The sequence below is a fragment of the Echinops telfairi genome, unplaced genomic scaffold (genome assembly GCF_000313985.2).
Source record: "Echinops telfairi isolate 266 unplaced genomic scaffold, ASM31398v2 ScPeMD7_1;HRSCAF=3_0, whole genome shotgun sequence".
Taxonomy (NCBI): Eukaryota; Metazoa; Chordata; class Mammalia; order Afrosoricida; family Tenrecidae; genus Echinops; species Echinops telfairi.
Genome location: NW_022103896.1, coordinates 12,218,341 through 12,241,673, shown reverse-complemented (window position 1 = coordinate 12,241,673; position 23,333 = coordinate 12,218,341). Strand labels below are relative to the sequence as shown.

The 23,333-nt window shown below is 54.2% G+C and overlaps 1 long non-coding RNA gene across 1 annotated transcript in view; it reads left to right on the top strand.

The window, feature by feature from the left end:
• LOC123521369 overlaps positions 1-23,298 on the top strand; it is a 176,522-nt gene extending 153,224 nt beyond the window's left edge. The window contains exon 3 of the long non-coding RNA XR_006679821.1: positions 20,539-23,298. This is a non-coding gene — a long non-coding RNA (uncharacterized LOC123521369). The remainder of the gene's footprint in view (positions 1-20,538) is intronic.
• Positions 23,299-23,333: the final 35 nt, after the last annotated feature.

The window sequence follows — 23,333 nt, the reverse complement described above, 5'->3', positions numbered from 1 at the left end:
GGGCGCAGAGGTGGACAGCGTGCACGGCCATTCGTGTGTCAGATGTCTTGTTGAGGGCAGGACGCGCCTGACCACGGGGAGGCCCAGAGGTGAATCATCTAATTACCGGCAGGGTTAAATGCTGAGGGGGAGGGACCGAGGGCCGGACTTTAGGCAGAGTGGCCAGGCGGGTCTTGGGCAGGAACCTGCCATTCTCCGCCCTTGCAAGTCTCCTGCCAGGCCCTCGGAAGGCAGCAGGGCCCTCTGTGCTGCTGTGCCACTTTGCACTGGCGGTGTCTGAAGAGTGAAGGGAACGGCAGGTGGGCAGGAGTGAAGAAGGGACCTACTCGTCAGGGCACCTGGCTCAGTGCCCTTTACCCCTCCTGGCTGGCCACCGGCCACCATCCTTCTCCTTCTGCCTTTGTTCCCAGCGGTCGCTGCCTGTTGGTGTGTGAAAGTGTAACCCGGTGGCAGAAGGCTCACTTGGGTTGCTGTGCACCTACCTGCTCAGGTACTGGCTGGGCCCCTGCCCCCTTCCTTCTCTTCTCCCATCAGCCACCTCTTGCTTTCCCTTTGTGAGCAACTCAGGGGCCAGTCCTTGTGGGCTGGATCAGAGGTTCACCGGTGGTCAGCTCACTTTCTGTCCACCCCCTCCTCTTCTTCTCTAAACCCTTCCGTCCTGCCTCTCAGTTCTCACCTGAAAGCCCAGAGGTCTTGGTGAAAGTAAGGCCCCATCGTAGGGTTTTGGGAAACGCTTGTGGTCTGAGAGATGGGCAGCAGCCCTGAGGATGGGTCCTGTAGACTCCCGGGGACTAGAGGAAGCTTCGGGAAAGATCTGACCTGCCTTGTAACCCACGGTGCTGGCAGCTGCAGTGTCAGGAGTCTGCCAGAGACCACAGTGGAAGCAGACAGATCAAGTAGGGGGCTATCTAAGTTGTCATCTGGGAGAGAGGACGGGATGGTGGGGCATCGCACTCCTGGTGCAGGGAGAGAGGATGAGATGGGACACCACTGTCCTGGTGCAGGGAGAGAGGATGGAATGGGGGTCACCACACTCCTGGTGCAGGGAGAGAGGATGGAATGGGGGCACCGCTGTCCTGGTGCAGGGAGAGAGGATGGGATGGGGGGCACCACTGTCCTAGTGCAGGGAGAGAGGATGGAATGGGGGGCACCACTGTCCTGGTGCAGGGAGACAGGATGGGATGGGGGGCACAACTGTCCTGGTGCAGGGAGAGAGGATGGAATGGGGGGCACCACACTCCTGGTGCAGGGAGAGAATGGGATGGGGGCACCACTGTCCTGGTGCAGGGAGAGAACACAGTGGCAGGAAGGGGCTCAGCCATCCAGATGAGAAAAGGGGGTGGGAGGTAGGGGGTGAGAGAGAAGTGATCTGATTCGGAGTGTAGCTGGCAGGCAGACCCTGCAGGTGGGCGGAATATGCGTGTCAGGAGGAGGACACTACCAAGCTCTAGAAGTGGCACAAGAGAGAAGCACCCCCATTGGGCGAGAGGATGGCTTTGCTCTTTGTTACCTTGCTGGCGGGCGGGGATGGCAGGTTGGGGTCTTTGGGTCCATAGACTCCACAGCTGTCCCTGTGAGAGGTGGGGAAGCAGTGGGCAGATGAGTCTGGTGTGCAGGGACCTGTGCATTTGATGTTGCTCGAGCCTTGAGGTGGGGCGGGACCAGGAAGAAAGGGAGAGTGGACAAAAAGTAGAGGAGGGCCACTGGGACATCCAGTCTGGTCAGAAGACCCAAGATTTGTGGTGGGTGATATGCGGGTAGAATGTGTAGTATGTGTATAGTATGTGTGTGCATGTATGTGTATGTTTGGTTTGTGTAGTGTGGGGGTGGTTTGTAGAATGCATATAATGTGTATGTGTATATGGCTTATGTGGTATATGTGAGTGGTATGTGGAATGCATCTAGTGTGTGTGGTGTGTGAGTGGTATGTGGTATGAAGGTAGTATGTGTATGTATGGTGTGTGGTGTGTGAATGGTATGTAGACTGTAGATAGTGTGTTGGTGCGTGTGAGTGGTATGTAGAATGTAGATAGTATATGTGGAGTAGGTATGTGCCTCTGCATGCGTGTCTGGCCTGTATGGTATGTGTGTGCATGTGTAGCCTGTGTGCTATATGGGGCGGTATGTATGTCCTGTATGTGGTTTGTGCATGTGGATATGCACACGACCTCATGACTGGACCCTGCCTGTCTGCTAGATTGGAGTCATCTGGCTGTTTTTCCCTGCACGTTGGGAAGTGACCCTGGAAATGTGACAGAGCTCGGGGTGGCAGTGGGGTTTCAGCCGATGCTGCTTCTCATCTGTCAGAAACTCATCAACCAGCATCCTCCTTCCAGGCCATTTTCAGTTCCTCTGGTCTCCGGTTCCTGGAAGCCACTCAGCGTCTCTTGGTACTTGCACTGTCCCCACCCTCTGTGTCCCTTGTGTAGCTGTGTAGGTGGGTTGCCAGGGGCAGTTGATTTTTCTGGAAGTCTTATTTCTCTAAGGTGCCCTGGGTTACTTACTGGACTGCCAAGGGCAAGGTCAGCAGTTTGAACCCACCGGGTTCCCCAGGAGCAAGCGGTAGCCACCTGCTTCTGAAAGGTTCGTGGCCTCAGAAACCAGACTCTGCACTGCGGGCCATGGTGAAGTGGCACTCCGCATCGCAGCGTGGAAATTTGGGGGTTTTATTCCTCTGACTGTGAGAACCGCGAGGGGCAAGAAGAATAGGGACAAGAGTATTCAAGGGACAAGCTGGGCTCATACGGTGACTGTGTCAGAGTGGCTGGGCACATCTCTTCACCTGGAGGTGGGGACCTTGCTCTGGACCCAGAGTCCTCAGAGCCTGGCTCTGGCCAGCTGTCAGAGGCCCACCAGCTCCCCGAGGTTGAGAGAGAGAGAGAGAGAGAAGGGGCAGCCCGGCAGCCCTGTAGCCCTGTGTGAGGAGGACAGAGTTCCGCTTCTGCGGTGAGACCGTGGTCAGCATCTCTCATCCCTCTGGGCAGCAGGGTTGCCTCTAGGAAGGGCTTGTAGGGGCTCTGAAGGCTCCGGCTGAGCCGGTTGGAGGGGCAAGCTCTACAGAGACAGGCCTGCCACCCTGGACATCTAACTAGCTCTCTTTATGATGCTGTGACGTTTCTTGAAGTTTAGACATGGGCCACTGTCCCCAAAGTATTCCCAACATTCTGTGGTGAGTCCTGTTTCCAGATAGAGCCCACAGGCCTTCAGCTGGCCGCTCAGCAGTGTTCTGGGAGTGATCGCAGGCCGGGGGCCGGGGGCCGGGGGCCGGGAGCGCTGGGGCTTGTTTTTTTCTTGAGCTCAGTGTAGTATTTTCAAGAAACTGGGGGACCACAACCAGATTGGCAAGCTGGGTCACCAGAAGAGGCCTCGGGATGGGGACTGCCATCCTCAGAGATAGATGTGCCCACCTGAGATGGCGGGCTGGCCAGCCGGTCACTGCAAGATGGTTCCCGGTTCAGCCACCTGCCCTGTCTCTGACCCCGAGGACACGTGGCCTTCGAGAGGGAGGGATGCAGATGGGGCTTGCCTTGTGTCGAAGTTTTTCAATTCTCTGTGTTTCGAAGATTCTGAAACAAGGTTTCCCTTCGTTCACTCTTCGATGGAGGGTGGCGACCTGCGCATGGAGCAAGTCCGTCCGCAGCATTTCACAACCGCAGGCGGTCACTGCGTGTCCCTGGGTCATCTCACAGGGTTCGGAGTTTTATTTTCCTTTTTCTAATGAAGGTCATGATTAATGGGTGAGAACCAGAAACAAAGGATACAAATGCTCTGAAGCTCCATTCGCAGTGCTCCATCCCCAAGACAGCGGGGTGTGACGGTCCATTCTGCCCTGGGCGAAGTCGGCAGCCTCCTCAGGCATGCGGGGAGAGTGGTGTCCTCGGCACGGGTGCCTGTGAGGCTGTGAGGGTCTGAGCTTGTGAGCAGCCATGGAAAGTGGCACGCTGGATCATTCCCGTCTGAGAGCAGAGCCCATGAAGAACAGCATCACCGGCCGGAAGGGTCCCAAGATAGCGGCACCGACAAGGACAGAGGGTGCAGTGTTGATGGTCTCCACCACGTCTCCACTCCACTCTCTTACTGGGCCTCCAGACAGTGTTGCAGGAAGGCAGTGCCCCACGGGAAAGAGCAGCGCCCAACACCGGTCTGGAGACGGAGAGGCAGTTTTCCCCCTTGACTGGGGTTGATTCTGTCCTCATGCGATCGGATCACACACTTCATAGGCTGTCTGTTTACCCACGCCTGCCGTCGAGTTGATCTGACTCACCACAACACTGCAGGACAGAGTAGAGCCGCTCCTTGGAGGTTCCGAGACTGTAAAACACTCTGGGAGCAAAGAGCCCTCTCTTTCTCCCAGGTGGGCCTGAACCTTTCAGTTAATGCTCCCACCACTAGCCGCTGCCCATGGGGCCCCTGATAGACATAGCACAGGGTCCATAGAGCCCACACTGGGGACCAGGAAACCCACGGGACTATCATGAGCCGGTTGCTTGATGGTGGAGTCAGGGGTCATCCCCAGTGTCTTTGAGATGGATACCCACTTTTCAGAATCCATGCTTTCCCACCCAGTAGCAGCAGCATGTTAGAGATGGTGGTGTGTGTGTGTATCTGTGTGTGTATAGTATGTGTATGTGTATTGTGTGTATGGTGTATATGTGTGGTGTGGTGCGTGTGCATGTTTGGCGTATGTAAAAAAGAATGAGCACACCCCCCTCAGCCTTCCTAACTGTCTGCCACTCCCCTCCCCCAGCTGTCCCCTGTCATTGGACATTTTGCTTCTGGCCCAGTTTGTATTTAATTTCCTTCATCCTCTGATACTAAGCCACAGGGTCTTGGAACACTGTCCACTCCCCTCTGTGTCTTTTGTTCCTGCGTCCCTCAGTCTGTCCGGACAGAGGCAAGAGGTCCAACGTGGACACTGCCTCCGGGACTTGCGTCCAGCAGGGGGGTAGGGGGACAGGCGAGGGCGGGATTCCTGACCTTTCGGGGGAGCTCTTTCTGGGCATTTGGAGCAGATGGGGAATCGCTGGGGCAGGTACTCCTCTTGTAAAGAGGGAGCCAGCTTGTGGCCACCATGGCTGCAACCCACCTTCCTGGCACCTTCCGGGACGTTCGCTGGCAACCTCCCCTGCCCTCACTCTCTTTGCCTACTGCCAGAAGCGTTACCTGCAGCTGACCGGGCTCTGCCATGGTGCATGGCCGTGAGAAGGACAAGGCCTGGGTTGGGTGACTGTTCTCTGGGGGCCTCAGGGACAACAGGGGCTTCAGAAGCCAGCTTCAAGATGGACACAGCTCCTCGTATATATAATAAAACACTTAGACGCATTATATATTATATTCCCCATCAGTAGACGTTTTGCTTTTAGTCGGTGTGTGCGTGTCTCTGTGTGTATACATGCATACAGAGTTGACATTTCACTCTTTTTTTTGCCTGCACAATTCCTTGGTATCATTTTGTGCAACCTTCACCCTTGTCAGTTTCCAGATCGCCCCCAGACCCCCTCTTCACAGACACGCAATGTCATGGGCTCTGCTTTCATGGCTGTGGTCAAGATCCGCGGAGGTCACTCATCGGCATCCGCAGGCTGAGGAATGGAAGGGCGTCCAGACAGCAGTGCAGGACTGAGCCAGAGGGCCCGACAGTCCACCCTGAGTAAGCAGTCCCGGCAGCACGTGCGCTTTTGTGTTGGGTTGCTCATCTCAAGGTCAGCTGTTCAAACCCACCAGAGAAAAAGGTGAAGCTGTCTCCTCCCCGAAAGGTGCACAGCCTTGGAAAGCCTAGGTTAAAGGTCTGTTCTGTCCTCTGGACAGAGAGAAGCTGACGAGTAACCACCAATCCATTCCATGAGTCTCGGGTCGGCCCTGGTAAAATGAGAAGAGGATTGTTTTCTCGGTAGAGTTGCCAAACTCGCTGCATTGAGTTGATGCGGACTCATAGCAACCCCCTGGGATAGGACCTTGACCCCGGAGGGCAGGGTCTGTAACTGTGGAAAGCTTCCCGGAGCGGCATAGAGCCCTCATGGAAGAGGCCTCCTCTATAAAATAGGACACGCCCCCAGCCCATCTCACTCTCATTTTCCTTTTTTCATTCACCTCCACAGCACGAGGCACCTGCTGGGAGTTTGCTCACCTGTCTGCTGACTGTCTGGCCCCTCACAGAGCTCGGGAATTTCAGTTCATCTCAGGGACCTCCGGGGCTGTTCTGTCCCTGGACCCTACAGGGTGGCTGAGTCTGCACCGACTGAGGGCAGTGAGTTTGTTTTGTTTGTTTCTCCAAAGCCAGGGCACTTGGGGGTCTAGTAAATAGCTGTTGAACAGATGAGTCTCTGCTTTTGAGATAGCCTCCAGACCCAGACAGACGAATGACAGACAGACACACATACAAGGTGGCCCAGTGAGAAGGTGACTCATCTGGTCCCAGGGTCCATGGTCCAGTTGAACTCACTACTGCTGGTATAAAGTCAAAACCCAGACCACACACCCACCAACACAGTGCCCACAGCAACCGCCCTTGACCCCACACACATATCCCCCGTTCCCTGGGTTACGTGTACCCGGGATTTTACAGGGGGGCGTGTTTCAAAATCCTAACGGGCATCAGTGGGCACCTGAAAGGGTTAGCCGGGCCCTGCCCAGGCCCGTGGGCAGTGGCCGCCGGGTTACTGCGAGTTTATGTCCCTTCCCGCAAGGTGCACAGTCGGGAACCAGCGTTGCTGTTTCTGTAGCCGTGGGAAGCCGGCAGTGCACTCCCGTACGTCTGGCTTCTCCTTTCACTCACAGTTTTGCTGTTTCTCAAGCCCCGCAGGGCAGTGCGAGGACATGGCGTCCTCACCCCCACCCCGGCCTCCTCCGTCCTGCAGGTCTTTCTGTTCCCATTTTCTAGACGAGGAAGCAGAAATTCAGAGCGCTCAGTTACCAAGGGCCTTTGAATTCCACAGCCCTTGCTCCGCTAGGCTCAGAATTTGCAGGCGTTTATTAAGCATTTATTGTGTTTCACCTTCATGCAAGGTGGTGGGGGCTGCTCAGAGAGGAGCTCCGGAGGGTTGGAGAAGCGGGTGGCAATTCTTTGTCCTCTGACCTTGGGGTTATGTGTTCCATCAGGTGTGGGGCCCTCAGGGCCGGATCCTGATCCCCACCTAGCCTCGGCCTTCCGAGCCCCAGTTTCCTACGTAAGATAGAATGGGTGTCTCCGCCTCGAGGTGCGCCTTTGAGACAAAACACAGAAGCCCACGCAGGCCTCTGGTTGGTGGGCAGTCGGCCGCCCCTGGTGGGGTGACGGACGGAGTGTCATGGCTCTGGTTCTTGTTATGGCCGTTGTGGCAAGTGGCGGCTCATGGGCCCTGGTGGTGCAAATGGCTGAGACCCTTGTCCACAATCAGGTAGAGTAGAGGTTCAAGTCTACCCAGAGCACTGCGGAAGAAAGGCCTGAGAAGCCAGCTGTAGGAAAACCTGGAAGTGCCCTTCTAACCTAGCACCTGTGGGGTGACTGTGGACCAGCACCAGCCGGGCCACCACAGGCTTGCTCCGTAGTAGAATGCTCGCCTTCTGTGCAGGAGGCCCAGGTTCAAGTCCTGCACGAGGGCCCTCAAAAGCAGCCACTCCCCATCTGCTGGGGGAAGCTTGCATGGCACTCTGATGCTGGATGGGGTTCAGCAGTTTCCAGACTGAGACGAAGAAGAAAGACCTGGCAATCCACTCATGAACAGCTAGCCAACCAAAGCCCTGTGGACCGTAGCTGTTGTAGCCGAAAAGACTGGGTCATGGCTGAGCTTTGTTCCGTTGTGTGTGCGAGGTCACAAATCAGAGGCTGAGGAGTTGGGGACAGCTGGCAGCCAGCTGCACACTGCCCTCTGGCTTTGGTGCTGTAGGTAAAAGGTCCTTCTTTGTCGGCCCCGCCGTCCTGTCCCTTCTGAGGTGGTGGAGGAAGCCTTATTTGTCCCAGCTTCCCATTTCCTCCAACAGCCCGTGGTTGACATGCATGCAGTGTGTGGGAGAAGAGTAGGCGGTCCAGTGGTTTGGGGTCATGGTTCTGGAAGCTTTATCCCCTCCTGTCAGATTCAGGGCTAGGACAACGGTAGGGTGGTGCCATTGTTCCCAGATAACATTGCCTATCTCAACGTCTCCATGGGGCAGCTCTCGACACATGCCCTATCACTGACCCCCACACAGACCTTCGTTACTGCTCCCCGACTCTCCCTACCCACCCCCTGAAACTGGAATGCTATGCGGGGTCTCTCTCCTGCAGCTGATTGGGTAAGGCCACTGGTTTCCCTCCCCTGAACTTCCCATCATCCTCCAGGGAGAACAGAGAAGCATGCAAGAAAGTAGCTCCCTCCTTTGTAGTGCTCCCTGCCTTTCCTCCCTGTGCCTCATAAACAGCTTGTCAGGTGGGCCAGTCTGCCATTATTCCTCTTAGACAGTTGATAGGACAAAAACTCAAGAAGCGTGGGGCCTGCCGGTTCTCTAGCTGGTTGGTGAGCGAGCTGGGACCAGACCTTCTCCTTTTGCCTGGCCCAGCTCTTTCCCACCTCTGGTCCCCATGTCACTGTCTTTGTGGGTACTCAGACCTCCTCCTTCCAGGGAAGAGGGGTGTGATGGCTTGGTATAGCTTCCAAGGCACCCCATCCGGTGGCAAGGTCGTGAGCATCGTAATTCCCTCCTAGGTGTCAACGACTAAGGAAGACTGAGGAAGGACCCATGCACTTGAACTGTGGTGCTGGGAAAGACAGCTGAAGGCACCCCGGCTGCCATAAGAACATACACCTCTCGCTTGGAAGAAGTAAGGCCAGAGCGCTCCTCAGAGGCAAGGATGGCCAGCCTTTGTCTTACTTACTTTGAACATGTTGTCAGCAGACAAATTCAGTCCCTGGGGAAGGACACCGTGCTTGGGAAAGTGGAGGGACAGCAAAAAAAAAGAAAAGAGGGAGGCCCTCAAGGAGATGGACGGGCACAGTGGCTGCCACACTGGGCTCGGGCACAGGAACACTGGTGAGGATGGCGCAGGGCCGGGCAGTGTTTTGGTGTGTCGGGCAGCTGGTTGCTGTGGGCCAGAACCAACTGGATGGCACCTAACAACAGCAACAGGCTAGGGGGGATCTGGTAGCATAGTGGTTACACGTTGGGCTGCTAACTGCAAAGTCAGCAGTTCGAAACCACCAGCTGCTCCTTGAGGGAACAACGAGGCTCTCTACTCTGGTACATTGTTGCAGTCTCAGAAACCCACGGGGTCAGTTCTACCCTTTCTTATGGTATCCCTATGAGTCAGAATTAACCGGATGGCAGTGAGTTTGGTTTGGTTTTTTGGATGCAGCAAAGGCCATTATGAGTTGGACTTGACTCGATGCCTGCAAGTTTGGTTTTTGTTTGTTTGTTTATGTGGCATGGTAAGGTGTCTGGTGACACATGGGTTACCGTTGAACTGCAAGCTTGGTGGTTCAAGCCTGTCATTTGCTCCAAAGGAGAAAGATGAGACTTTCTGCTCTTGTAAGACTGACAACCTTTATGGGACCCTGCATGGGGCCATCATTGATGGCAGTGGGTTTGGCTTTGGGGGTATGTGGCATGGTACCCAGAAGGTCAGTGGTTCGAATCCATCTGTGGCTGTGGGAGAAAACTGTGGCGGTCTGCTTCTGTAAAGATGGCATTCAGAAATACCCTCTGCTATGCAGCAGGGTTGCCATGGGTCGGAGCGGGCTGGACAGGTGCTGGGTCCGAAGAGGCTCTGCCTTGGGTTCTGGGAACTATGCCAATGAGCTGAGCCGCCTTGGGGTGGATGTCTGAGGCATTTGTTAACACCACATCAGTCTTGCCTCTCCCTGATGAGATGTCTCAGGTGAGGAGTCCTGGTGGCATGGTGGTTATGCACTGAACTGCAGTCTGCAAGCTCAGCAGTTCTAAACCATCAGCTGCTCTGTGGGAGTAAGATGAGACTCTACTCCCGTGAAGAGTTACAGTTCATAGGGTCACTGTGAGTCAGTATTGAATTTGGCTTTAATGAGGATGTCAGGGGAAGGGCCCTTTGAAGGAAGAAGAAGGAAAAAGTGCTTATTATGCAGAGAGAGACGGAAGGAGTGGGCCCTATTTTTCCCAGGCCTAGCCCTGCCCAGGGACAACTCCAGCTACCTGCAGCCGTCCTGGGTTGTCCGAGTCAGGAATAAAGGATTGGCCTCCCTGGCAACGTGGGCTGTACTGTGTAGTCAGCCACCTTCAGAAGCTTGATCAAGTTCCTTATCAGTCCATGGTATCACCCAGCCAGGGAGGACAGTTCTTCTCAGAAGGCCCATGGAACCAGAGGTAGGACCCCTGTCTTTTCACCGTGCAGGGCCCGGCAGGGAATGCGAGGGTCAGCTTGATTGTGTGGGCATCAACCTGCCTCCTCTCCTGAGACAGCCCCTCCTGTAGTCCGCCCGGCGGAAGCAGGCCATTTTGAGATCAATGCCCCGTGGAGCTGCAGAGAAAGGCAGGGTGGTGGTGGTGGTGGTGGTGGTGGTGTGTCATGCTGTGAATGAGGAAGGAAGCAGGCAACTTCAGAAGAGGCAGCAGAGAGCCAGGCCTGGGGACTCTACTCCTGTACTGGCCACCGGCAGGGCTGCAAGGGGCCCAGACACTGGTGAGTGGCCCTGGGCCTTGCAGGTCCACCGGAGTGGGTGCATCGACAAAACGCTTGCAGCCCAAGATTCCTGGTGCTCTGCCTTCCACCTGGCTCTGTGGGAAGCTCTGCAGAGTGGGAGACCAGGAGGGAGTGAGGGCAGAGTCTGGGTTCTTCCACCTCACCCCTTCTTGGTCCTGACTCATCCAGGGAGCATCTGCAAGGAGAGCTTTGAATAGGAGCCAGGCACCCACTTGCTGCCTGATCTTAGAAACAGAAACACTCAGCAGGTTGGGTCCATGTATTTGTTTTCTATGGTTGCTGTGACAATGGCCCAAACTCCGGAGCCCTACACAGATTGCTGATTATTTTAACGGCTGCATCGGATAGAAGGTTGACCTGGGTCTCACTGGGGCAAAGTCCCTTTCCAGAGGTACTAGCAGAGAATCTGCTTCCTTGCTGTTCCCAGCTTCTGGAACCCAAATAGCATAGTGGTTACGAATTGGGCTGCTAATCACAAGGTCAGCAGTTTGAAACTACCAGCCACTCTGTAGAGAAAGATGAGGCTTTCTACTCCCATAGAGAATTATAGCCTCAGAAACCCACAGGGGTAGTTCTACCTCATCCTGGGGTCACTATGAGTCGGACCGTGCGTGAGAGGCAGCCTGCATCCCTTGGCTCACGGCCTCCTTCCTCCTGGCACCATAGCTGCTCTTGATATCTTGGTCACATCTTCTTCTGATTTTGTCTCTTGCTCCCCCACCCCTCCATTTTGAAGGACACTGCTGATTACATTGGGACCACCGAAATCATCCGGAATAATCTCCCTGAAGGAAAGCCGGCTAATGAGCAACCTCCGTCCCCCCTGCAGCCTGAATCCCCTTTGCCATGGGACGTGTGCTCATTCATATAAGTCCTGAGGGTTAAGAGGTTTCGGGACCATTATTCTCCCCAAGGGGCCCTGGTGTTATGGTGATTAAACAGGGACCTGCTAACCAAAAGTGTGACAGTTCGCTCCGCGGGAGAAAGATGAGGTAGTCCGTTTCTGTAAAGATCGCAGCCTTGGGGCAAAGCTAGTCTGCCCACAAGGGTCACTGAGTCGGGATGGACTCCACCCAAAACAGGGGGCATGGTACCAGCCAGACATTCAGATGGACACTTGTGTGTTTACATTGGAAAAACAAAACAAAACCGTCTCCCACCACCTCACCCCCACCCCCACCCCCACCCCCACCCTGCAGCTGAGTGCATTAACCCAGGAACTCCATATCCTACACCCACACTGGGATCAGTATCAGCCTTGGGAGGCTCAGGCCTGAGACGAACAGGAGATGGAATTTCGCTGCCGTCCACCCTGACTCCTCCCCCCAGGAGACGCCTCTCATCCTTTGTCCCTAGATGGACAGGAGGCACCGGGCTGGCTTACGAGACATTCAGCGGCTGATGTCAGTGTCCCATTGGCGGGAGCAGATGAGAAGTTCTTAGGGATGATGATAATTCTCCTGATGAATGAATGAAAGAGAGGAGTCTGTCCATTGTTCTTGATGTCACCCTGGGTGTGTAGCCAGCCCAGCACAGGCAGGGGACTGGCCTAGCAATCTCTAGGGTGAGCCAGGCTGGCCAGCCGTCCTGTGTGTCCATGTGCTCAGCAGGTTCCACTCTAGGATTCCCCAGCTCCAGGCCCCACTGATCTCCCCCGGCTCAGCAGATTGCAGGAAGAAGAGAAACATCCTGACCTCTTGGATCCTCATCAGAAGGAAGCAGCTGGCTTGGATGGGCCAAGGAAATGGACCATCTGGCCAGCTTCAGTTAGTTGAGGAGTGACCGGGCGGTTGTCAGAGACGCTCTGACATGGTGGCGCATTCTCCTGCTCCCAGCTTTACATTGGCACCCATGTGCAGGCAGGTGGTGCTGGGGGAGGAGAGCGTGGGCTCTGGGGTCCAGCCCAGGGCTGTGTGTCTGTGCGGTGAGCTCTCAGGACCTGCTCCGTCTCACTTCTTTCAGTGTGCAGTTGTTAGTGACAGCCTCCATTCTGCCCTGCCACCGACCAGTTGTAGAACTGGCAGTCCAGTTTCTTACCTCTCCGAGCCTGAGTTCACCACCCGGAAAGGGGGTCACGGGAGTGGTAGAAGGAGCCCCGGTCATGCAGTGGTAAAGTGCAGTTCAGACATCCCCAGGGGGTGGGCAGGAGAAAGACTAGTGGAGCACGTTCCGCTCAACATGCCCCGGCCGCTCTATGGGGCCACCCTGAGGCTGTCTGCTCCCCTAAGGACTCAGCCTTGGGAACCCTGCTTAGTTCGCTGCACGCCGGAATTCCCGTGCTGACAGTGGGGTTTGGGTTATGAGACAGAATTGGCTGGCTGGGTTTTTTTTCCCACTTTATTAGACCACCAGGCCTTGGGATGCAGTGGGGAGCTCGACCCTTCAACCTCAGCCTTTGACCTGCAGTTTAACACATTCACCAATTAGACTCCTAAGGGAACCCCCCCTTGCTTTTCTGCGACACCAGATGGCCAGAGGTGTGCTCTGTGTTTGGGGCTGTAGGTTCTAGCCCCTTTCCTCCCTTGCACGTGGATAAGGCCACAGCCTGGTGACCCGAAGCCAGGGGGTGCACTGTTTCAGTCCTCCAACACGTGTCCCTCCCCGTGCTCTGGCACCCGTCATGACTTAAATTCCAGGTTGTCAGCTCTGCACGGAGCCGTTCGGACGGATTCGCGAGGCCAGCCCTGTCCTGGGAGCAGGAAACCCAGGGTGGACGCTCGAGCGGCCGCTGGCTGGATGGTTATGGGTTGAGTCCCTCCCAGAGGCACAGGACGGTGAGCTGCTGCTGCTGCTGCTGCGTCTGCATCTTCCTTTAAAGAGAACTTTAATTAAGTCTTACATATGACCCCAAACTCTAAGTACTCAAACTCACTGCCTATTGAGTTGATGCCAACGCACAGCAACCCTCAGGACAGAGGAGAACTGCCCCTGTGGGTCTCTGAGACTGTAACTGTGCGGGAGTAGACAGCCTCATCTTTCTCCTACGGAGTGGCTAGTGGTTTCAAACTGCCAACCTTGTGGTTAGCAGTCCAGCGCATAGCCACGATGTCACCAGGGCTCATACTAAACGGGACCAGGACAAGGTACTTAACAGCAATTTGAAACTCACCAGCTGTCCCGAGGGAGAAAGATGGGGCTTTCTACTCCCCTAAAGAGTTGCAGTCTTGGAAACATACAAAGCAGCTCTACCCTGTCCTAGAGGGTCACTAAGAGTTGGCATCAACTCAATGGCAGTGAATTTATCATCGGGATGAGGGAGCCCACTAGCTTGAGGACATAATGGAGTCTGTGTTAGCCAGGTTGACTAGAGAAACAAATCCAGGGACACATAGATGGAGGAGAAAGATTTCTACCAAGAAGTACCTATGTAAGTACAGGAAAGCATCCCAGCCCAGTCCAACTGAAGACCATTCATCCATAATGAGTTTTCAGACCCACCCAGCCACATGTGATACAGAATGCAGGATGACCACAGGCTGGTGGGCGCAGAATTGTATGGATCCAAGGTAGGTGGAAATATGGCAGGGCGTTGGCAGCTCTCGGGGTAGCCAGCAGAGTCCCAGGAAGCGGGGAGGCTAAGTAGTAGAGGGAGGGGGTATTCCCAGAGTCCTCCTTATAGAAGAAGATGTCATCAGGCTGTGACCCCCATTGACAGGCCGGATTCCACCCCACGCTTTTTTACATCTCTAAGTTGACAGAAAATTATCTACCTACTTCAGAGTTCAAGGGTGTGTGGAGGTACAGAGCTTTAAACACATGGGAGGTCTGAGAAAACTATCACAAAAAACAGGGTTGGTGGTCACAAAAAAACTAGGATCAATACATCCTAATTACCTGTGGAACTCTGGGGGTATGGGGTGGGGGGGAAAGGGGCCCAGAGCCATGGTTGGGTCCCGTGCTTTATGTTAGACAGGGGAGTTTACAGGATCGGTCCAGGGCTTCGCCACCCGAGGCAGGCAGGGCATGGCTCTTGCCTCTGTGTGGTCATGTCAGTCAAGGACTGACGCAGGCAAGCCTCAAAGGGAGACTGCTCCTCTCTGGGCGGCAGGGGATGGGGTGGGAGCAGTCACTTTCCAATGCACTCTGCCGGAGGGCAAGACCATTCACCTCTCTGTGACCTGCTTCTGAGAAAGTAATGCAACCCGCACAGGTGGACGTGCCAGGTCACCATCAGCCCATCAGCCCCGTTACCATTCACGGGCTGGCGGCTGCTGGGATTGCTTCACCCTGCGACCTTATGAAAAAGGATGCTCAGCCGCCCATGTGCACGTTTCTGTGAGGACATCTGTACAGCTAGGAGTGGGCTGAGTCTTATGGGAACTCTTGGTTGACCCCTTTAAGGAAGTGCTAGCTGATTTCTCAAAACACCTGATCTGTCGGACCTGCCGACTGAGTTTGCTCTGCTCTCTAACTCAGTGTGTGTCCTGAGGCCCTGCCCATGCATTCTTGGACCAGAGCAAGCCGATGGGTGGTGAGAGAGGCCAGCAGAGTGGTGACATCCAGGGGGAAGGCTGGGAAGGCACTGCTTGGTGAGGGAAATACCCTTTGTCTTGTGGGTGCCTGACTTCCTTCTCCCACTGCTCTGGAGTGGATCCCGACTCGTAGCGACCCCATAGGTAGAACTGCCCCTGGGGGTTTCTAGGCTATCACTGTTTTGTGGGAGTAGGAAGCCTCATCTTTCTCCTGTGGAGCAGCTGATGGGATTGAACTGTTGGCCTTAGGGTTAGCAGCCCAACGTGTAACTCACCAGGCCTCAAGGCTCCTTTGGTTTCCTTGGGTGTATGCACTTATGCACACTGTCTTCATCCAAGACCTGGGACATCTCCCGGTGTGTAACTAGTGCCTGCAGTCACTGGGCGTTACAACCAGTTAATGCATTCAGTGGTCAACTGAAAGGTTAGGGGTTCAGGTCCGCTCAGAAGGTCTTGGAGATCTGCTTCTGAAAAATCACCCATTGAACCCTGGAGCCAGGTCTACTCTGAAATAGGGAGTGTTGACTGGACAGCAATTGTTTTTAACATTTTGTCTAAAGAAAGCATCACAGAAACACAAAAGTGTCGGGAGAAGAAGAAAACTGTACGTTTGAAATGTCACCTGACTTGACCAGTTGCTTGGCCGTGTCACCTTCCTGTGGCCAAGGCTGTGCTGGCTGGCTGGTGAGACCATCATCCAAGAGCTCTTAGTAGACACGATCAACTGCTTCGGACAGGAGCCCTGGGACACCAGGGCCAGGGAAAGAGGCTGTCTGTCATTGTCCCAAATACTGGCCCCTGGAGGCAGGCTGTGAGGACCGCTTGGCTGCTTCTCCCTAAGGGCAGGGGGCTGTATACTCAGCTGTTTCCCCTTTACAGTAATAGACCTTTTCCAGAGTGTGGCGGTGGTGAATGCCCCTTCTCTGTTGCTGCAAAACCCACTCCCCATTTTTATCTGTGGCAACCCTCCCTCCTGAGTTATAGAGCACTCCCAACCAGACTCAGTGTGTAGGGAGGGCTCCCCTCTGCCCTCCCTCTGTCCATTCATGGCAGACAGACAGATGGACGGACACCAGATCCTCCCAAAGTGCGCTCGCCCCCTTAGAATCTGCAGTGAAACTTACAGATGGACATGGATTTATGGACGATGAGGATCGGGCAAGCAATGCTAATTACCCATGTGCTTTTTATTATTTTAAAAATCAGTATTATGAAATTTTGACTCACGTTAGAAATGTTGCACCACTTGATTGGTAGCGAGAAAATGTGCCTAGAACATATACACAGCATACTTATTTGTGGGAGGATAAGATGGTGTGAGGCGTTTTAGGTTTGTTTTTGGTTTATTTTGCTTCGCTTTGCTTTTCCTTATTGCTTATCGGCGATTTGCTCTTTGCAATGGTCATTTTCTCTTGTGGATTGAATTACAAAGCAACTACCTTGTTTATTCTCCTGCTGATTGGTGAAATCTGTTTCCTAGGGTGCCCTCTCTCTAGGACCCCCACCCCCACCCCCAACACACACACACACACACACACACACACACACACACACACACACACCTGCATCAGGGATTGAACTGCAGCTTTGGGGTTAGTCAGCTCAGAGTCCAATACCTGTTTTTGTCACTTCGCCTGCATGGTCTTGGGTAAGTGACAGACCTTCTCTAAGCACTGGCTGCTTGTCCGTAGAACGGACCAGAAGTAATTTTGCCCCGTGGGCCGATGGGAGTGGTAAGTGGCGGCCTGAGAACACAATACGTGGCCCTTCCTGTCAGTGGTGGAAGCTGGCATCCAGCCTTGCAGGTGGGCAACTTCTGATTGGCCGGCTGTGTTTCTAAGGGGTGGAGCTAAAGTACACGTGGACTCAGTGGTGTGTGTGTGTGTGTGTGTGTGTGTGTGTGTGTGTGCATGCTCGCGTGCGCACGCATGCACATGCATCCACGTGCGGGCACACACACTCGCACACCTTGCTTTGTGTGGTTGCAGGGTGCTCCTCACCTTTCTGTGGGCAGTGCCCGTCGGTTCCCCAGGGCAGTGGCAGGCTAACCTGGGTCTTCCAGCTGCGTGCCTGCTGCTGCGGCCGCTGCTGCCTTGGAAACCCTGACTGGAGCCACACATCCTAAAATGAAATGAAGGCCCAGCCCAGCCCAGCACGAGTCTCGTGCCCCGGGGGGGCGGGCCGGCCAAGGGTGAGTCATGCTTTTGTACCGTGTGTTTACTCTGCTGGAACATCCCGGAGCTAGTGGGCAGAGCGGGCATCCGCATGCAAAGCGGGAGCCAGGCACCACCCTCTGCGCTCTGGCCCTCCCTCCTCCGTCATCCTCTGCCCTCCCCCCCACAAGCCCCCGTCCTCTGGTCTTTTTCACGGCAGTTGATTTTCAAACTTGAGTTTGCAAATGATCACCTTGGAAACTCAATAAAATGCAGATTCTTGGGCTCCTCCCCCAGAATATTAATTCAGTGGGTGCGGGACGAGGCCCAGACACCTGCACTTTCCCACACCTGGGAGGAAGATCCAGCTGATCAGTTTGGGACCCTGCCTGTGTGTCTATGGTCTATAAAAGAGTCCAAGAACTAATGTAGAGTATAGATCCTTTAAAAACATTAAATTGTAAGAGAGGGAAAAAAGTGTGGGTCGGTGCTCAAAATCATTGAAAATGACCGAGCTTCTGTTGTGGCTGAGACTGGGGAGCTCTGCCCTGTAGTCACCCTTCAGGTCTGGGAAACAGGCCCACCCGGAGGCTTAGCTTTCGACCAAACCATCGACCTACAGGGTGGTGGAAAACACGAGGGAGGGAGGCTCTCCTCAGAACCACCGGCCGCACAAGAGACCCTAAGAGCAGCCTTTGTCAGACGATGCCCATTGCTGAGGGGCTTCACCTCGGACGCAGCCCTGTCCCCCTTTCCTCTCCTTCCCTTGGGGCAGGGGCCAGGTCTGGCTGGACACAGGAGACCACAGTGGGGAGACACCCAAGGCCCATCTTGGCGTGAGACAGAGTCCTCTCGTCCAGCCTTCTCCCAGGCTGTGTGACCTTGAATGAGTCCCTCAGTGTCCCTGATGGTGACATCTGGGCCCTGAAGTAAAGTGTTTTCCGTCTTCCGGACATGAAATGCTATGAGAGATAAAGTCCTCTGGGGCCAGCGTTCTCAGAGTGGGGTCCATGGTGAGGGAGAGAGGGAGTCATCATCAGCATGAGTCCCAAGCCGACAGAGCCCCTTCATGTGGTCATCAGACCACACCCCCTCTCTGCAATCCCACCCTCCCTCCCATGGCACCTTCCACTTTTCTGGGCTCAGTGACGAACCCAGATTCTATGATTCTCTATCGAGTTCACGGATTCCTTGCAGTGGTCACCTAGAATCCAGACATTACTCAACCACTTTGGGGTTTGTTGGGGAACAATAAGCATACCACTCACGATCAGAAATGACTCAGTACCCTTGAGTCAGAATAGCCTTTGCTCAGCCAAGCCTGCCGGCCAGTGTCTCACTGGCTCTCAGCTCCTTGAACCTTTTGGGCCATCCTGTCCTCTGTCCTACTCAGACAAGGGTTACAAAGTTCTTTGGCTCCGTCACTCAGTGTTCAGGGATGCTCTACTCTGCCAGTAAGCTTCGGTCCAAGTGCTCAGCTCCTGCTCCATGGGCCAAGAAGCCCGCATCTTGCCAATCTCCTGGTTCTGCTGCCTCTGGGATAGCTCATTTAAAAACTGGTAGAATGGCAAAACTGACCACTCCCCTTGTTAGAGTTTCATTCACCTTATGAGCATGGTCCCACTACCACAAAGTTGCAATGCACCATAACTTGCATTCATAGCGCATTGTCCAGTGCCCTTGGTCAGCCACAAATACCTTATTTACATAGCCCTCCCCAATCCCCTGGCATTTTCTAACTGGCATCTTTCTCTAGCCTGTCTCCACTTCCGGGGCTGCCCTCACCCCCTCTGCTCCCTAGTACATGCTCCTCTGCCCGACTTTCAAACTCCCCAGAGTTCTAGGCCCAACACTCCCCCACAGCCCTCCACTTCCCAGGCTAACTACCCAGGCTCCTTGCTGACCATGGAGCCAGCACCCCTTCTCACCTGCAGGCTCTCATCTGACTGTCCCCTCCTGGTTACTCTCCCACCCCTCACCTGTGTGGACCTGTGACCCTCTTTCCAGTGGCTTTCAAACAACGTCTCTGCTAGGCATTTCCCACACGCAGTTCATCTTCCCCGGCCTCATTAGTCCATACTCCATTTCTGGGTGGTTATCTAGGCCAACTCCCTAGTAGGTTATACACTCAAGGAATGGGCCTGGCCAGATAATAATTTGTTACTATAATATATGGGGGTGGAATAGATAATAGGCTCTTGAGAAATGCACTTTCAAAGGTTGGGGTGTGGTCAGGGAACTCGGTGGAAAAACCAAAGCAGAGTCACATGAGAGCCGTCTGGTTCTCTCTCAGCCCCCAGCCCACCTGTACCACTGCCCCCACACCCCACCATGCCAGCTTCCCCTGCATGGTCACACAGGTCAAGTGCTCCTGGCACGCCCGGAAGCAGCATGTTCCCCCCACTCTCAGTCCATTCATTCATGGTCATAGACCATGACTGTGACCATGACCATGGAGTGGGCAAGGGAAGGGATAGGAAGGATGTTGGGAAGGATGTTTAAAAGGCTTTAGTGGAGTCCAAATCTGGTCTGGGGTCCTGGGGGAGGCTTCCCGGGACATTTGTTGCTTGAGAAGAGCCCTGAAGCAAGTGTGGAGGTTTTCCTGATTGCAGGCTGGGGACAAGGGCCAGAGGGCAGGTTCAGGGGCTGGAGAACAGGGTCCCCAGGGCAGGGCGAGTGGTGGGAGCTCCAAGAAGGCCCCTCTTTTTCCCTCCCCTGTAGCAGACAGTCCTACCATTTTGTTTTTGACCCTCATCCCAGTTAAACATCATCGCCCCATGCATGGCAGGCAGTGTCGGGCTCCTCAGTTAGGAGGAGTGCTCCTGGGTGCAGCTGCTATGCCCACGAGGAAGCCGAGGCCTCTGGGGCATGGCAGCTGCACCCAGGGCACCCCATGAGCCCCCAGCTCAGGCTCCAGCCAGCATCTCTGATGGGCTCACCACTGCAGGCTCTTTTGGGGAGGCTAATCCCCACCTACGAACATAACAACGTTCACAACGGGCTTCTGGCCCCCACCCCAGACCTTCTTCCCTTTAAAATGTTTCATTTCATTTTATTTTATTTTGGAAGCCTCTTCTGGTCAGGGTCCAGGATGGGCTATGCCCTGGGCCAGGTCACATTACACAATGTAGCATCCCTGTAATCCCTCTCCACTTAAAGCACCTCCCTCCCCGCCTGAGTTTGCTTCATACCTGTGTACTCTCAGACCCCCGTCCTATTCTGACTGGGTATCTGGTTTAAATGAGAGTTGGCTGAGGGTTTCATTTTGCTTTTTTTCTCATTTCAGATCCAGTCTAGTTCAAAGGAAGGACTGCCTGCCTCTACCTCCCCCCAGTGAAGGTCCCGCGGCGCCCCTGCTGATGGGCACAGGTTCTTAGACAATTGCTCATGAGTTCTCGCCCTCTGGACTCAGAGAGAGCTGAGCTGGTGGGACACATACTCAGGCTTCACTGCAGAAGCTGTGCAAAATGACTGGGCCAGTTTACACAGCCAGGGCTCTGCCCAGGGCTCTGTGTACCCTCATCCTTGTGGGCTGGGCAACTCAGCCATGCCAGCACTGTCCTAGCCTCTCTGGGCTTCTCCTTCATGCTACCAATGTCACTCACCCACCAACACACTCCGAGCTATTCATTCTTCTCTGTGACAAGGAGGTTGTCCCTCTGAAGTCCCAATGGAGGTCTCCTATGTCTCCGTGGCCAGAGCTGGGCCAGGGATCCTCTCAACCAATCCCTGACCAAGATCCTAGGTCACCTGACTGTGTTCCTCCTGCCCCTGGCAGCACTGGCTGGCTGCCTAGTACTGCTTTAGAACTTGGACTGTCTTTATCCTGAAGAAGAGAGCCATGATTGATGTGCTAGCCGGCAACCCAGCGGAGACACACAGTACAGTTGATTCCAACTCAGCGACCCTGCACAGCAGAGTAGAACCGCTCTGTTAGAGGGGCTGAAGCTGCCATCCTGGTGGGAATTGGCTGCCACATCTTTCTCCCTCTGAGTGGCTGATGGATTCAAGCCGCTGACCTTTTGGTTAGCAGCCAGTTCAGGGCTCCTTTAAGACTCATGCACCAGTGTTTAACTATGCCTGCGTTTTTGAGTGCGCGCTGCTACTCCTGTGAATGTCCAAGGGGTGGTCTTCAAATCCCTGTCGTTAACCATTGGCTGAGAGTACCAGACGCATAAGTCAGCCAGCTCATGCCCAAGGTCTTAGGGATTAGCCCTGCCCCTCTCAGAGTGGAAGCCTGGCCGTCCTCTTGCTAGGTCAGACCTGTACCCCACCCCAGCCGCCCAGTTTCTGTTTCCCGGGGGATCCCTGAGAGAGGGCTTTCTAGCTCTACAGGCCAGAGCGAGTATGGAAGGCTTGCCTTGAGAGCAGGGACCCAGGTAGGGTGCCAGCTGAGGACAGGTGGAATGAACCCCTGCCGGGAAGGTACTGCTTCCCCTTCCCACCAGCCACACAGAGACCACAGTTACCCTGTGCTCTGGGCTAACGCAGGAAAGTGTCCTGAATGACACTTTATACACCCCACCACCTGACTGTCGTACTGTGGTGGCTTGCAGGTCGCTATGATGATGGCACCTGTGTTACATGTGTTTTAGACACCAGGAGGTTCGCCCATGGCGGACAGGTTTCAGCGGAGCTTCCAGACTAAGACAGACTATGAAGAAGAACCTGGAGATCCAACTCACAGAAAGTCACCCAATGAGAACCTTGAGATCATAGGAGGATACTGTCCGATGGGGTGTGGGCAGTGAGCCCCTTGCGTGAGAGAGTACCCACACCAGGCCTGGGAAGGGTTTGCAGAGAGCTATGGATGACCGTGGAAACCCCAAGTCCATTTGCAGAGACCCCACGCATGTTAAGCCTCCATTGAATCCCCTTGGACCATTGACCAGACAGAAGGATTACTGCAGATCGAGTCGCGTCAACTGTTAACCTCTGACCCTTTGTTTCCCTTTTCAGCCCGTTCTTGATCAGCTCTAGTGCTTATGGTTTTTCTGCTTTCTTTTGGATTATTCTGTCTTTTGTTTTGTTATCGCAGTTGGCTTTCTTTTTGTTTGGGTATGATTTTTTTTAATACAAAATCCAGGATCTGTAAATCAATAGAAACAGTAACTAGATGAACAGCTTTGCCATGTTATGGCAGGGGAAATTAGAGGAAACAAGGAACCAATTAATAATGACAAGAATGAAGAAAATGTTCTGTAATCGACTGTGGTGACGATGGCACGGCACTCTTGAAACACATTTGAGCTATTTCATTGTATGATAAATGACTTACATGTCAATAAAACTTTAAAAAAGAAAAGAAAGACTTAACAACCATATAAACTTAAAAGACTGGAGAGGAGCTGCCTCCACAAAGCATGACGTCCTGAGGAGGGACTGATACCCACTGAAGGACATCATGCTTGCTCAAATTGGGGTGGGGTGGGGGCTGAAGAAAGAGACAAGGCTCCTCAATGAGTTGAGTTGGCACAACATTGCCTTCTGCTAAACACAGGAACCGGGCAACGCGGTATACTGTCATACACATGGTGAGTCAGCCAACAGGCAGCAGCCACAGCATCCAACCTCTTACTCAGAGGAAATGGATAACTTTCTTTATGGCAGGTGGCCCACTGTACATTTTACTTCTGTAATCTCACTCTGCCCACTGGACCGTCCTGTGAGGTGAGAAGGCCTTAACTAAGGGAGCACTTCTGTATCAGTGGTTAAAGCACAGGCTCAAATCCAACTTCCCGGAACCCCGGGTCCAACCTCTGCTGACTCTGTGGTCCTGGGCGAGTGATGTCACCTTTCTGTGTTGCAGCTGTTTGGACACAGGAGATAATGACCGGATGTTCAGGCGGCTCAGTGCGTGATCAAGTGCTGAGAATGACCCTGGCATAGAGGATGTGCCTGAGTCCCCATGCTCCCTGAGATGCTGGCTAGAAGTTCCACCGACGGGGTCTCATTTGATGGGCTTGGCCCCTTTATTAGTCTGGGTACTTTGGAGAAACAAATCCACAGCAACTCATGTATAAGAGAGCGTTTTATGTAAAGAAAATGTGCATCACGAAAACATCCCAACCCAATGCTGCC